Raw genomic sequence first — 17,500 nt, 5'->3', positions numbered from 1 at the left:
ATGCAATAACAAGATTTTTTGTTACAACAAGCGGATCGCAGAATCATAGAAAAATGAGTTATTTGAGTTGAAAATAAAAAAAATGAGCCGTAGGATCTTGCCTGAGCCGGTCCGTGGAAATTGGAAATTGAAAAGTCCCTTTTCTGCGAAATCAAAGAGATATTCTTTCTTTTTTGTTATTTGAGATATTTCTTTAGAGCCATTGTTTTATTTAAAAATATAAATGATATAGAATATAATATAAATGAAATGGAATTCTTGATAAAAGTTCTATATCTCTATAGAAAAGTTGGATATAGCTATATAATCAATCTATCTAATAATAATAAAATTTAGAATCTATATATCTATGGATTAATAATACTCTATATAGATAAATAATAATCTATATAACAAAGTAAAAGGGCTTTTTCAAGCCTTTCTTTTTGCGTCTTTGTAACATAGTAATTATCTTTTCTCAATTAGGAGAGATGGTGAGTGGACTAAAGCGTCGGATTGCTAATCCGTTGTGCGAGTTATTCGTCTGAGGGTTCGAATCCCTCTCTTTCCGTTTCGGTTTTGGTAGTGGAATAGATCAAATCCTAATACCATTTCTAAAAATGAAGCAAGGAACTCTCCTTTTTATTCTTCGCGTCGAGGATTACGTCCGGATCATTAGATAGGAATCAGAAGATGAAGAGAGAAACAAAGAATATTACTACGGTGTAAACAAAGAGTTTAAGAGTAAGCATTACACAATCTCCAAGAGCATTTTTTGGAAAAAGAAGAGAATAGATTCCCGTTTTATACCACATATCCTATTTTGTTTTGATTTTGACACCAAGAAATAAAGTGATTTCTAGAATTTCTAGAAATCAAGAAAGAATTTTCAGAAATTCACTTGTAATAAGAGTTGAGTTTTCATTACAAAAAATTCTTTCATACCAACAATTATATATTGTGGCGGACTCTAATCTAAATAGGGTTCTTGGCGAAAAGGGTCGAATGAGGAAATGGGATGATCCCGATTTATCGAGGCTATCCAAGAATTTCAATCTTTGAATTGAGGGTTCGTTCATAGTGTAAGACTTATCGATCTTTTCAATTGTTAGAATTTTTTTTCTTGAATCACTCATGAATTTTTCTAGGACAGATATTAAGGATCTCATCGAAAACTTACTGACTTGCCAAACAAAGGCCAAGAGAAAAAGAGAACAGTATTCTCGGCATAAAATCTACGATTGGATTCAAAAAGCATAGGCCTCGGGCAATTTGGCGAATAAAAACTACTCGAAAAAAGGCGAAATTAAAACAGATCTGAGATCAAATTAAAGATATTAAGCATAACAAAATTTTGTTCTTGGAGATAATTTTGATTGAGTTATTAATATGCTTTTTGATATAAGGAAAAAAATGAAGAAAGGAAAATAAGGCGACTAAACTTCTTTGAACTCACCCAATCAAAAAGCCTTCAATTCTTACAAGAGAATAGAAGAAATCATACTTTCATACAATATCTTAATTGAATTCTATGTAATGATCAATAAATTCGATTTAATTCTCTATCCATACGTGCAAAAATCGTAACAAGAATCTATTCCATGGCTATAGCTATTTGGGCTGGAATTGACGAACAAGGAATACCATATTAGTGTTTAGTAGTTTCAAATAGAAATCTAAATGGGCGTGGCCAAGTGGTAAGGCAACGGGTTTTGGTCCCACTATGCGGAGGTTCGAATCCTTCCATCCCGAGCATACTCTATTTATATATCGAATAACCATATCCGAATCTAAATTGCTCTTTTTTGTTTTAATAACCTTCTTTCTAACAGTCAAGTATTGGAGAAAATGTGATTCTTGCTTTTGATTTTTAATGATTTCTTAAGATTGGCACTCGAACAAGCTGTGAGATTGCTGGATCTATTCTACCGAGTTATTTGATCTATCGGGTTATTTGAAGATGCACGTAGAATCAAAAGATTAGTTTATTTGTGTTATTTATAATATTCGTGATATTATTAGTATTTTCGTAATATTATTATTAATGATATTCTTTATTTTATTTTTTATTAGAATCGAAAAGTTTAATTAGAATAGAAAAGTATAATAAAAGTTTAAAAAATAAAAAATATTGCATTCGAACAATCATACAATATGGGGTAGTTTGAATTCTTATTGAGGCTTTTCTTCCTAAATTATTTATTTATTTCATATAGCATATAGAAGGAAATTGATTTCATATAGAAAGTATAGATAGATTACTATGTATCGATGAACCAATGACTATTCATGATTCCATAATTGAATCAATGCTCCAAACTAGAGGAATGTTATGGTAAAACTTCGTTTGAAACGATGTGGTAGAAAGCAACGTGTGACTTGAAGGACATGATCAGCTGTGGATGTCAAAACCCACCACTTTCCGTTATGTAGAAATGAAGGTGCTTTTTGTCCTTTGTTCTATTATAATCCATCTTTTTGTTGGGTTGTAATGTAAATAGTACAGGATGGAGCTCGAAGAGAAACATCCATTTTTCAGGGGCAAGGATCTAGGGTTAGTTAATGGAAATCAATAAGTTGGAACAACTTCATAAGTCTATTTGTGATATAGAAATCGAAAGGATCCGATTCAAACTATTTTCAAATCAAAAAGAAAAGTTGTTGGAATTGGTAAAACTCTTTCGATCAAAAGTGTATCATCCGGGAATTAATCGTTCATATGATTCTTTGATAGAAAAAAAAAAAGAGAAAAAGGGCATGTTCTTGCCATTTTTGAAATGATTTAATATCGTAAAGTAATGTTTAAACCCAATGATTCAAGGCAAAGATAAAAGATCCTAGAACAAGGAAATACCCTTTTCCATTTTCTCAACAACTAGATTAAAATGAAGAATCGAAATAGATTCTAAGCGAGACAAACAAAAAAGGGGTTAGAGACCACTCAATAAAAGAATGCCTAAGGTTTTTTTTGAGCATTTTGAGAGTTATTTGACTTGAGTTATGAGAGTACGAATGCTTTTTCTTCTTTTTTTTTTTGGAAAAAAAAGACGAGGTTAAATGTCTAATTGATTTGCTGGTTTATGGATCTTTTTGACATGCTAATTCCATACATTATAATTCCATACATAGACATAACTTTAAATTAATCATTTTTTTCTCGAGCCGTACGAGGAGAAAACTTCTTATCGTTTCTAGGGGGTATTATTTAACTACATCTATCCCAATGAGCCGTTTATCGAATCGTTGCAATTGATGTTCGATCCGAAGAGAGGAAGAGATCTTGAAAAGTGGGTTTTATGATCCGATAAATTATCAAACCTATTTAAATGTTCCGCCATTCTCTATTTCCTTGAAAAGGAGCTCAACCCACAACAATGTTCATGATATTTTAAAGAAGGCGGGGGTTTTTACAGAACTTACTCTTAATCAAACAAAATTCACTTAATGAAATCCAAAAAAGAGGGTGTGGATGATTCATATCTAGCTTTGTATAAATTTTTCTTTATTATTTCCTCCCCCCTCTTTTGGTCTATTCAGACTTTTCTTTTTTAAAAATTTATTATTCGTATTTCTTATTCCTTTGCTACTATAGAATATTGCTACTATAAAATATAGAATACCGTGTTCTATAACAACAAAACCCGATTTTATTGAGCCAATTTTATTGAGAGAAAATAGAGAGAAAAAGATCAAGTGAATAAATGAAGTAATAGCATTTAAACATTTACAAAACAACATAAAATAAGATAAAAAAGATAAAATAACATATAACATATAAAAAGAGAAAATATTAATAATAATTAATAAAAAATAAAAAATGAATTCTATTTTTTCATTGTATTTTTGTAGGCTTTTTATATTCTTTATTCTTTTTCAACTCTCAACATTTATATTCAAAATTTACAATCATATTGACAACAGTGTTTGAACAAATATAATTCGATCATAGATAAATAGATCCATTTATCCTCGTTTGGCACTTCACTTCATTCAAATAATGGGTTCTTTCTTTGAATTTGTTGTGATACAATAAGTTTTTTATTGTAATTGTATTGAAACAAAAAAATGGATAACACCGGAATGAATAAGACAGAGGCGGTCATAAATTTTCACTTATTCTATTTCTATGGTTTTATCTGAGAATTTCGTGTCTTTTTTATTCCAATTTTTGCTAATTTCGTGTTTTGATTGCCTAGTGCAATTCCATTTTTTATTCGATTGTATCTACATATTCTAATTTTTTTCGGTTGCTAACTCAACGGTAGAGTACTCGGCTTTTAAGTGCGATGGCATCTTTTACACATTTGTATGAAGAAAGGGATTCGTTCGGACCATCGGTAGAGTTTGTAAGACCACGATGATCCTGAAAGGAGGGATGGAAAAAGAGCATGTCGTAGCAATGGAGAATTCTAAGAATCCTTTTTTCCGGATCATTCCGTTTTGAATTTTTGGTGCGGAACAAAAAAATGAATTGAATTCAAAGTTGGGTCGAGTGAATAAATGGATAGAGCTCTACGGCCCCAATTATAGGGAAACAAAAGGAACGAGCTTCGTTCTCAATTTGAATGATTACCGATCTAATTAAACGTTAAAAATAAATTAGTGCCTAATGTGGTAAAGGTTTTTCTCATGAGTAAATTATCGATTTTTTATGAGTCCTAATTATTAGGCATTCCCTTTATGGGTTAGCCATGAATGTGTAGAAGAAGCGATATATTGATAAAGAAAAGATATTTTTTCCAAAATCAAAAGAGCGATTGGGTTGAAAAATAAAGGATTTCTAACCGTCTTCTTATCCTATAACGAACATAAATCAATTAGATGGCAAAAGATAGGATAGAGAATCCGTTGATGAATCACTTTGTCTCAGAGGTATCTATTCTTTTCTTACTATAATACCTTGTTTTGATCATATCGCACTATGTATCATTTAATAACCGAATAGATCCCTATCTTTGGTTCAAATCGAATTTGAAATGGAGGAATTTCAAGTATATTTAGAACTAAATAGATCCCGTGACACGATTTCCTATACCCACTTATTTTTCGGGAGTATATTTATGCACTTGCTCATGAGCATGGTTTAAATAAATCGATGATTTTTTTGAAAATCGGGGTTATGGTAATAAATTCAGTTCACTAATTGTGAAACGTTTAATTCTTGAATGGATCAACGAGAATCGTTTGATTAGTTACGCTAATGATTCCAACCAAAATCCGGTTTTGGGCACAACAATAATTTATATTCTCAAATGATAGCGGTAGGATTTGCGGTCATTGTGGAAATTCCATTTTCCTTACGATTAATATCTTACTCACAAGGCGAAGTCGCAAAATCTCATAATTTACAATCAATTCATTCAATATTTCCTTTTTAGAGGACAAATTCTCACATTTAAATTATGTGTTAGAGGCACTAATACCTCATCCCATCCATCTAGAAATCTTAGTTCAAGCCCTTCGCTCTTGGGTAAAGATGCTTCTTCTTTGCATTTATTACGGTTCTCTCTCTCAGTATTGTAATTTGAAGAGTTTTATTACTCCAAAGAAATCTATTTCGATTTTTAATCCAAGATTATTCTTGTTCCTATATAATTCTCATACATGTGAATACGAATCCATTTTCCTTTTCTCCGTAATCAATCTTCTCATTTACGATCAACATCTTCGGGGTCTTTCTTGAACGAATTTTTTCTATGGAAAAATAAAGTATCTTAGCGAAGTCTTTATAATGATTTTCGAACAACCTATGGTTGTTCAAAGACCCTTTCATACATTTTATTAGGTATCAAGGAAAGTCAATTTTGGCCTCAAAGGATCGTCTCTTCGATCAATAAGTGGAAATATTACTTTGTCGATTTATGGCAATATTATTTTTACCGTGGTCTCAATCGGGAAGAGTCCGTATAAATCAATTATCTAAATATTCTCTCGACTTTCGGGCTATCTTTCAAGTGTGCGATTAAATCCTTCATTAGTGCGAGTCAAATGCTAGAAAATTCATTTCTAATAGATAATCTTTGTGAAGACGTTGGATACAAGAATTCCAATTATTTCGCTCATTGGATCATTGTCTAAGGCGAAATTTTGTAACACATTAGGGCATCCCATTAGTAAGCCGGCGTGGGCGATTCCCGATTCGATATTATTGACCGATTTGTGCGGATATCCAAATCTTTCTCATTATCACAGTGGATCTTCAAAAAAAAAAAGCTTGTATCGAATAAAATATATACTTGGTTTTCTTGTGTTAAAACTTTGGCTCGTAAACACAAAAGTACTTGTCCGTGCTTTTTGAAAAAATTAGGTTCGAATTTTGGAAGAATTCTTTCTGAAGCGGAAAAAGAACATGTTTTTCTTTGATCTTCCCAAGAGGTTTTTGCTATCGAAAAGGTCTATAGGGACGAATTTGGTATTTGAATATTATTTGTATCAATGCTCGGGTCAATCATTCATGATTGGTTATGAAATTATGTAAATTCAATTATCAATTACAATAAAAATGGTAATTTTACGAAATGATGAAGAGATAACAAACGAATTTATTCATTTCTAGTATTAAATGTTCAGCGATAAGAATAAGAGGGATTGGCCGAGTATTCCGCTTTTTTAGAGTCTGTTTAGGGAATAAACAGGGGTTTTAGATGGATACATAGAAAGCCGTGTGCAATGAAAATGCAAGCACGGTTTGGGGAGGATTTTTTTTCTTTTAAATTTCAATTTATTTAATTGAAACAAGGAAATTATCTACTCCATCCGACTAGTTCCGGGTTCGAGTCCCGGCAACCCATTTTAGTATCATATCGAAACGCTATTCCTATTTATTATAAAACGCTATTCCTAATAGAAGATAGGAATGATTTGGATATATATCATATGTATATCAATCAGTATTTTCTTTTTCTAACTTAAGAATAAGAAAAAAATGATAAATCTAGATACGATCCTAGATGTATATTTTCTATTTTCTATTTGATATTGGTTGACACGGGTATATAAGTCATGTTATCTTGTTGAATAACAAGCCTTCAATTATCTAGTTCTAGATAATTTGTGCGTTTAGGAGTCCCCGATGATTAAATAAACCAAGATTTTACCATGACGCAATTTTAGAGAGACGCGGCGAAAGCCTATGGGTCGCTTCATGCTGGATAACTAGCACCGAAAACCGTCTTTACATCGGATGGTTTGGTGTTTTGATGATCCTACCTTATTGACCGCAACTTCGTATTTATTATCACCTTCATTCTTGCTCCTCCGGTAGATATTGATGGTATTCGTGAACTGTTTCGGATCTCTACTTTACGGAAACAATATTATTTCGATGCCATTATTCCTACTTACAGCTATAGGTTTGCACTTTTACCCGATCTGGGAAGCGGCATCTGTTGATGAATGGTTATACAATGGCGGTCCTTATGAGTTAATTGTTTTACACTTCTTACTTGGTGTAGCTTGTTACATGGGTCGTGAGTGGGAACTTAGTTTCCGTCTGGTATCGCCCTTGGATCATTGTTGCATATTCAGCTCTGTTTGCATTTGCTATTTGTTTTCTTGATCTATCCAATTGGTCAAGGAAGTTTTTCGATGGTATGCCCCTAGGAATCTCTGGTACTTTCAACTTCATGATTGTATTCGGTGAACACAACATCCTTATGCATCCGTTTCACATGTTAGGCGTAGCTGGTGTATTCGGCGGCTCCTATTCGATGCTATGCATGGTTCCTTGGTAACCTCTAGTTTGATCGGAAACCACGAAAATGAATCTGCTAATGAAGGTTCTGATTCGGTCAAGAGGAAGAAACTTATAATATCGTGGCTGCTCATGGTTATTTTGGCGATTGATCTTCCAATATGCTAGTTTCAACAATTCTCGTTCTTTACATTTCTTCTTAGTTTGCTTGGCACATAGTAGGTATCTGGTTCACCGCTTTAGGTATTAGCACTATGGCTTTCAACCTAAACGGTTTCAATTTTAACCAATCCGTAGTTGATAGTCAAGGTCGTGTAATTAATACCTAGGTGATATTATTAACCGTGCTAACCTTGGTATGGAAGTTATGCATGAGCGTAATGCTCATAACTTCCCTCTAGACCTAGCTGCTATTGAAGCTCCATCTACAAATGGATAAGACTTTGGTTTTAGTGTATACGAGTTTTTGAAAATAAAGGAGCAATAACCACTTTCTTGTTCTAGCAAGAGTGTTGGTATTGCTCCTTTATTTCGATTTAGTGGTCTTTCTTTTCTTTACCTTTTTTATATTTTATATAAAATATAAAAATAAGTAAAAAACTCTTACCAAACTTTTGTAAAGTTTTTATTTTAGGGTAAAAATAAAAGATATAGATTGGAATTTTCTATATATTGGATCTCGAAATAAGATAAAAAAAGAATGATGACTGATAGAAATCGTTGCAATTTGTATTTGAAATATTTAAACAAGTAAAAAAATACTATAGAGTATAGTAATTGTAGGGGCGGATGTAGCCAAGTGGATCAAGGCGGTGGATTGTGAATCCACCATGCGGGAGTTCAATTCCGTCGTTCGCCCATTTTCTTTTAATTCTTTTAAAATATATTTTTTGTTTTTGTAAAGACGAAGAAAGAAATAATCTCTCTTATTTACTCCGTCGACGAAGAATCAAATTATCACTATATTTATTCCTTTTCTACTTCTTCTTCCAAGTGCGAGGATAACCCCAAGGGGTTGCGGGTTCTTTTCTACCAATTGGAGCCCTCCTTCACCACCCCCATGGGGATGGTCTCTGGTTCATAACTACTCCTCTTACTACAGGGCGCTTACCTAGCCAACATTTAGATCCGGCTCTACCCAAACTTTTCTGGTTCACCCCAACATTCCCCACAATCCATTGTTCTTTGGCGGTTTTGGATATCAAGCGGACCTCTCCGGAAGGTAATTTTAATGTGGCGATTTCCCTCCTTTGCAATCGGTTTATAGACACCCATTGCTTTAGCTAATTGTCCACCCTTCCAAGTGTGATTTCTATGTTATGTATGGCTGTGCCTAAGGGCATATCGGTTGAAGTAGATTCTTCTTTTGATCGATCAATCAAAACCCTTCCCAAAGCTGTACAAGCTTCTTCCAAAGCATACGGCTTTACGGATGTAGATGATGATATCTATACATATGGATTCGTATAATTCTTATCGTATAATTCTTATATATATTGTACAATGAAGTACCACATGAGTGGATATATAGGAATCCAAATCGTCGAACCACTCATGTTATGATCTTCTACATCCTAGGTCTTCCGTTCAGTCATCGGCTTATGTTCTTCATGTAGCATTCGAATCGAATGACTCTATGAAATTACGTCGATACTTCCACATATTATGGGTAACGTAGGAGACATCTCTATTTTCCCGGGAATCTTTAGAATTACCACTGCTTAGCTTTCAATTCGCCTCGACCATCAAATGAAATGTGAATAACCCGTCCTCCTCTCTTTGAAACAAGGCGCTTACGGTTACATCGATTGCTTGAAACAATTTTGTCTTCTCCATATTACTATATCTCTAGAGTCAATAATTTTATATGAGGAACTCTGAACTCAATCACTTGCTGCTTGTTACTCTTGGTTTTACGTTGAGGTCTATCTGTAGAGGTACTCAAATTGGATCGATGATCGATTTTTAGGTTTAAATCGTAAACCTAATTGGTTCCTTCAATTACGTAAATCAATAGTTCAAACCGCACTCAAAGGTAGGGCATTTCCCATTTTATAGGAACTTCGTGCGAAAACAATGGTATCTCCAATTATAGCCCCTACGGGATGTAAAATATATCTCTTCTCACCATCCCCATAGTGTATGAGACAAATGTATGCATTTCGATTAGGGTCGTATTCTATGGTTACATTCTACCATATATGTCTTTTTCATTTCGTGAAAATCAATTTTACGGTATAGACGCTTATGACCTCCCCTCTATGCCTTGCGGTAATGATTCCTCGGCATTATGACCTTTACCACAACGATCTTGTCCATAGATCAAATTATTTCTGGATTGGATTTCACTTGACTGTCTACGGCTCCATTATGTGTGCGGGGTAGAAGTTTTGTATAAATGTATCGCCATGCTATTAAGTATTTTGATTTAAGTTCTTTTCGTTCTAAGAGGTGGAATAGAATAACCGGTTGAAGCGTAATGATCATACCTGTAATGCATTGTATGTCCCATAATAGGTCCCATTCTTCTACCCTTTCCGGAGTCGATGACTATTCATAGCTATTACCTTGACACCAAAGAAGAGTTCGACCCAATGCTTTATTTACATCCTAGTTGATCTGATTAGACATTAGAAGTATATTGATTTTCACCAATAACCGAATACTTTTATGCGTAACTACTACATATTTGATTCCATCCATAAATCTATTTTCTTCCCTATGAGTTCGAGTCTCAATAAGAATGCTAGTTCTTCTTGTTCATATGTTATGATATGAATATACCACACCAATTCGTTATGTATAGATGATGAGATTCCATTGATACGAGCCAATTCCAATAGACTTATTGGAGGGTCCCATTAGGCGTGCATCCAAGTAGGAATTGAACCTCGAATTCGCCAATTATGAGTTAGGCGCTTTAACCATTCACCATGGATGCTTAGCGGGGATCCTCGTACATGGTGAATAACAAAATTCCAATTGAAATGAAATCTTTAGGATAAATCAATGCAATTTAGGAGGAATCAATGAAAGGACATCAATTCAAATCTGGATTTTGAATTGAGAGATATTGAGAGAGATCAAGAATTCTCACTATTTCTTAGATTCATGGACCCAATTCAATTCAATGGGATCTTTCATTCACATTTTTTCCACCAAGAACGTTTTATAAAACTCTTGGACCCCGAATTTGGAGTATCCTACTTTCACGCAATTCACGGGGTTCAACAAGCAATCGATATTTCACGATCAAGGGTGTAGTACTATTTGTAGTAGCGGTCCTTATATATCGTATTAACAATCGAAATATGGTCGAAAGAAAAAATCTCTATTTGAGGGGCTTCTTCCTATACCTATGAATTCCATTGGACCCGAAATGATACATTGGAAGAATCTTTTGGGTCTTCCAATATCAATAGGTTGATTGTTTCGCTCATATATCTTCCAAAAGGAAAAAGATCTCGAGAGCTGTTTCTGGATCCGAAAGAGAGTACTTGGGTTCTCCCAATAACTAAAAAGTGTATCATGCACGAATCTAACGGGGTTCGCGGTGGTGGAGGAACTGGATCGGAAAAAGAGGATTCTAGTTGTAAGATATCTAATGAAACCGTCATTGGAATTGAGATCTCATTCAAAGAGAAGATATCAAATATCTGGAGTTTCTTTTGTATATTATATGGATGATTCGATCTGCAAGGACCATGATTGGGAATTGTTTGATCGTCTTTCTCCAGTAAGAGGCGAAACATAATCAACTTGAACTCGGGATGACTATTCGAAATCTTAGTGAAAGATGGATTTGTTATCTCATGTTTGCTTTTAGTGAAAAAATACCAATTGAAGTGGAGGGTTTCTTCAAACAACAAGGAGTTGGGTCAACTATTCAATCAAATGATATTGAGCATGTTTCCCATCTCTTCTCGAGAGGCAAGTGGGCTATTTCTTTGCAAAATTGTGCTCAATTTCATATGTGGCAATTCCGCCAAGATCTCTTCGTTAGTTGGGGGAAGAATCCACACGAATCGGATTTTTGAGGAACATATCGAGAGAATTGGATTTGGTTAGACAATGTATGGTTGGTAAGCGAGGATCGATTTTTTAGCAAGGTACGAATGTATCGTCAAATATTCAATATGATTCCACAAGATCTAGTTTCGTTCAAGTAGCGGATTCTCGCCAATTGAAAGGATCTTGATCAATCCGAGATCGTTTGATTCCATTAGTAATGAGGATTGAATATCACATTGATCAATCAAAGAGATTCAACAACTAAAAGAAAGATCGATTCTTTGGGATCCTTCCTTTCTTCAAGCGGAACGAGCGGAGATAGAATCGGACCGATTCCTAAGTGCCTTTCTGGATATTCCTCAATGTCCCGGCTATTCACGGAATGTGAGAAGCGGATGAATAATCATCTGCTTAGGAAGAAATCGAAGAATTTCTTGGGAATCCTACAAGATCCATTCGTTCTTTTTCTCGATAGATGGTCGAACTTCATCAGGTTCGAACCCTACTTGAGAGGTCCACTAGAGATCGAAATTGTTGAAGAAAGAACAAGATGTTTCTTTTGTCCCTTCCAGCGATCGGAAAATAAAGAAATAGTTAATATATTCAAGATAATTACGTATTTACAAAATACCGTCTCAATTCATCCTATTTCATCGGATCCGGGATGTGATATGGTTCAGAAGGATGAACTGGCGATTCAATAAGATTTCATTCTTGAACAAAAATCCATTTTTGATTTATTTCATCTATTCCATGACCGAGCAGGAGGGATACACGTTACACCACGATTTTGAATCGGAAGAGATTTCAAGAAATGGCGATCTATTCACTCTATCAATAACCGAGCGGATCGGTGTATTATAAAGGATTTGCCTTTTCTATTGATTCCTACGGATTGGATCAAAAACAATTCTTGAATGAGGTATTCAACTCGAGGATGAATCGAAAAAGAAATCTTTATCGGCTCTACCTCCTATTTTTATGAAGAAAATGAATCTTTTATTGAAGGATCGAGAAAAAATGGGTCCGGATCTCTGCGGAATGATTTGGAAGATCCAAAACCAAAAATAGTGGTATTTGCTAGCAACAACATAATGGAGGCGGTCAATCAAGATAGATTGATCCGAAATCGATTCAAATCAATATAGCACCTATGGGTACATAAGAAATGTATTGAATCGATTCATTAAAAGAATCGATCCGATCGCAACCGAATATGGAATTCAAAGGGATCAAATAGGAAATGATACACTGAATCATAGAACTATAATGAAATATACGATCAACCAACATTTATCGAATTTGAAAAAGAGTCGGAAGAAATGGTTCGATCCTCTTATTTTGATTTCTCGGACCGAGAGATCCATGAATCGGGATCTAATGCATATAGATACAAATGGTCCAATGGGAGCAAGAATTTCCGGAGCATTTGGAACATTTCGTTTCGAGCGGAAGAGCCGTTTTCAAGTAGTGTTCGATCGATTACGTATTAATCAATATTCGATTGATTGGTGCGAGGTTATCGACAAAAAGATTTGTCTAAGTCACTTCGTTTCTTTTGTCCAAGTTACTTCTCTTTTGTCCAAGTTGCTTCTCTTTTGTCTAACTCACTTCCTTTTTTCTTTGTGAGTTTCGGAATATCCCCATTCATAGGTGCGAGATCCACATCTATGAATTGAAAGGTCCGAATGATCAACTTTGCAATCAGTTGTTAGAATCAATAGGTCTTCAAATCGTTCATTTGAAAAAATTGAAACCTTTCTTATTGGATGATCATAATACTTCTCAAAAACCGAAATTCTTGATCAATGGAGGAACAATATCACCATTTTTGGTCAATAAGATACCAAAGTGGATGATTGACTCATTCCATACTAGAAATAATCGCAGGAAATCTTTTGATAACATGGATTCCTATTTCTCAATGATATCCCACGATCAAGACAATTGGTGAATCCGTGAAACCATTTCATAGAAGTTCATTGATATCTTCTTTTTATAAAGCAAATCGACTTGATTCTTGAATAATCCACATCACTTCGCTTCTATTGTAACAAAAGATTCCCTTTTATGTGGAAAAGGCCCGTATCAATAATTATGATTTTACGTATGGACAATTCCTCAATATCTTGTTCATTCGCAACAAAATATTTTCTTTGTGCGGTGGTAAAAAAAAACATGCTTTTTTGGGGAGAGATACTATTTCACCTTCACCAATCGAGTCGCGGTATCTAACATATTCATATCTAATGATTTTCTACAAAGTGGTGACGAAAGGTATAACTTGTACAAATCTTTCCGGTTTGCAATTCGATCCGATCCATTAGTTCGTAGAGCTATTTACTCGATTGCGAGACATTTCGAACACCTCTAACGAGAGGACAAATAGTCAATTTTGAAAGAACTTATTGTCAACCTCTTTCGGATATGAATCCATCGATTGAAGAGAAGAACTTGCATCGATATCTCAATTTCAATTCAAACATGGGTTTGATTTACACTCCATGTTACGAGAAATATTTACCATCAAAGCGAAAAAAGCGAGTCTTTGTCTAAAGAAATGCGTTGAGAAAGGGTGGATGTATAGAACCTTTTAACGAGATAGTGCTTTTCAACTCTCTCAAAACGGAATCTATTCCAAACATATATGCCATGGTTCCTTACTTGACGGTACAAATATCTAAATTTGATATTTTTAGATACTTTTCGGACCTATTGCCGATACTAAGTAGCGATCAAAATTTGTATCCATTTTTCATGATATTATGCATGGATCGGATATATCATGGCGAATTCTTGAGAAAAATTGTGTCTTCCACAATGGAATCGATAAGTGAGATTTCGAGTAAGTGTTTACATAATTTTCTTACATGCGAAGAAATGATTCATCGAAATAATGAGTCACCATTGATATCGACACATCCGAGATCGCCAAATGTTTAGGAGTTCCTCTATTCAATCCTTTTCCTTCTTCTTGTTGCTAGATATCTCGTTCGTACACATCTTCTCTTTGTTTCCAGAGCCTATAGTGAGTTCTGAGACGAGTTCGAAAAGGTCAAATCTTTGATGATTCCATCATACATGATTGAGTTGCGAAAACTTACGGATAGGTATCCTACATCTGAATCGAATTCTTTACGGTTAAAGAATCTCTTTCTAGTTGCTCTGGAACAATTAGGAGATTCTCTAGAAGAAATCTGGGGTTACGCTTTTGGCGGCAACATGCTATGGGGTGGTGGTCCCGCTTATGGGGTCAAATCAATATGTTCTAAGAAGAAATATTTGAATATCAATCTTATCGATATCATCGATCTCATAAGTATCATACCAAATCCCATCAATCGAATCATTTTTTAGAAATACGAGACATCTAAGTCATACAAGTAAAGAAATCTATTCATTGATAAGAAAAAAAAAAAAGTGTGCGGTGATTGGATTGATGAGAAAATAGAATCTGGGTCATGACGGTGATTCGATTGATGATAAAGAAAGAGAATTCTTGGTTCGATTCTCCACCTTAACGACGAAAAAAGGATTGATCAAATTCTATTGAGTCGACTCATAGTGATCATTTATCAAAGAATGACTCGGTTATCAAATGATTGAACAACGGGACCAATTTACTTACGATACTTAGTTGACATTCATAAAAAGTATCTAATGAATTATGAGTTCAATACATCTGTTTAGCGAGAAAGGCGGATATTCCTTGCTCATTATCGGACAATCACTTATTCACAAACTTCGTGTGGGGCTAATAGTTTTCATTTCCGTCTCGTGGAAAACCCTTTTCGCTCTGCTTAGCCTATCTCCCTCTAGGGGTATTTTAGTGATAGGTTCTATAGGAACCGGATGATCCTATTTGTTCAAATACCTAGCGACAAACTCCTATGTTCCTTTCATTACGGTATTTACGAACAAGTTCTGGATAACAAGCTTAAAGGTTTTCTTATTGATGATATCGATATTGATGATAGTGACGATATTGATGCTAGTGGCGATATTGATGCTAGTGGCGCTATTGATAATAGTGGCGCTATTGATCGTGACCTTGATACGGATGGAGCTTCTAACTATGATGAATCGTTAACTATGGATATGATGTCGAAATAGACCGATTTTATATCACCCTTCAATTCGAACTAGCAAAAGCAATGTCTCCTTGCATAATATGGATTCCAAACATTCATGATCTGGATGTGAATGAGGCGAATTACTTATCCCTTGGTCTATTAGTGAACTATCTCTCCAAGGATTGTGAAAGATGTTCCACTAGAAATATTCTTGTTATTGCTTGACTCATATTCCCCAAAAGTGGATCCCACTCTAATAGCCCGAATAAATTAAATACATGTATTAAGATCTGAAGGCTTCTTATTCCACAACAACGAAAGCACTTTTCACTCTTTCATATACTAGGGATTTCACTTGGAAAAGAAAATGTTCCATACTAATGGATTCGGGTCCATAACCGTGGGTTCCAATGCACGAGATCTTGTAGCACTTACCAATGAGGCCCTATCGATTAGTATTACACGAAGAAATCAATTATAGACACTAATACAATTAGATCGCTCTTCATAGACAAACTTGGGATTTGCGATCCCGGGTAAGATCGGTTCGGGATCATGGGATCCTTTTTATCGAGATAGGAAGAACATTTGTACAAAATGTACTTCTAAGTAATTGCCCTTAGATCCTATATCTATCTATATGAAGAAGAAATCATGTAACGAAGGGATTCTTATTTGTACAAATGGTACTTGAGCTTGGAGCGAGCATGAAGAAATTAACGATACTTCTTTATCTTTTGAGTTGTTCTGGGATCGGTCGCTCAAGACCTTTGGTCTCTACCGGACCCGATGAAAAAATGGGATCACTTCTTATGGGTTCGTTGAGAATGATTTTGATCTAGTTCATGGCCTATTAGAAGTAGAAGGCGCTCGGTGGGATCCTCACGAGACGAGAAAAAGATTGTGGTCGGTTTGATAATGATCGAGTGACATTGCTTCTTGGTCCGAGCCGGGGAATCCTTATATATGATGCAAAATGGATCTTCTTCTATCGTTGATCGAGAAATCTCTATGAAAATACTGAATCGGAGTTTGAAGAAGGGAAGGAGAAGGACTACTCGACCCATAGCAGATAGAGGAGGATTTATTCAATCACATAGTTTGGGCTCTAGGATATGGCGCCTTGGGGCTTTCTATTTGATTGTATCGAAGGCCAAATGAATTGGGATTTCCTATTGGGCGGGTCATTTCGGAACAAGCGGATCATTTATGATGAAAAGGATGAGCTTCAAGAGAATGATTCGGCATTCTTGCAGTGGAACCATACGATTACCGAGCACGAGATAGATCTTCCAAAGAACAAGGCTTTTTTGAATAAGCCAATTCATTTGGGATCCTGCGGATCCACTCTTTTCCTATTCAAAGATCAGCCCTTTGTCTCGTGTTTTCACAGAGAATTCTTTGCGAGATGAAGAGATGTCAAAGGGCTTCTTACTTCCCAAACAGATCCTCCTACATCTATATATAAACGCTGGTTTATCAAGAATACGCAAGAAAAGCACTTGAATTATTGATTCATCGCCAGAGATGGCTTAGAACCAATAGTTCATTATCTAATGGATTTTTCCGTTCTAATACTCCATCAAGAGTTATCGATATTTATCAAATCTGTTCCTATCTAACGGAAGACTATTGGATCAAATGACAAAGACATTGTTGAGAAAAGATGGCTTTTCGGGATGAAATGAAAATTGGATTCATGTAAGAGGAGAAAGGTTTCCCATTACTTAGCCGGAAAGATATG

General features: G+C 35.0%; 2 pseudogenes; both read left to right on the top strand.

The window, feature by feature from the left end:
• Window positions 1-7,061: 7,061 nt before the first annotated feature.
• Window positions 7,062-8,213, top strand: LOC128291784 (photosystem II protein D1-like; annotated as a pseudogene).
• Window positions 8,214-10,701: 2,488 nt separating this feature from the next.
• Window positions 10,702-17,500, top strand: part of LOC128291431 (protein Ycf2-like) — a 7,127-nt pseudogene continuing 328 nt past the window's right edge.

The sequence above is a fragment of the Gossypium arboreum genome, chromosome 4 (assembly GCF_025698485.1).
Source record: "Gossypium arboreum isolate Shixiya-1 chromosome 4, ASM2569848v2, whole genome shotgun sequence".
In the NCBI taxonomy this organism is placed as follows: domain Eukaryota; kingdom Viridiplantae; phylum Streptophyta; class Magnoliopsida; order Malvales; family Malvaceae; genus Gossypium; species Gossypium arboreum.
Note: the sequence above shows the minus strand (reverse complement) of the source record. Positions and strands in the feature narration are given on the sequence as shown.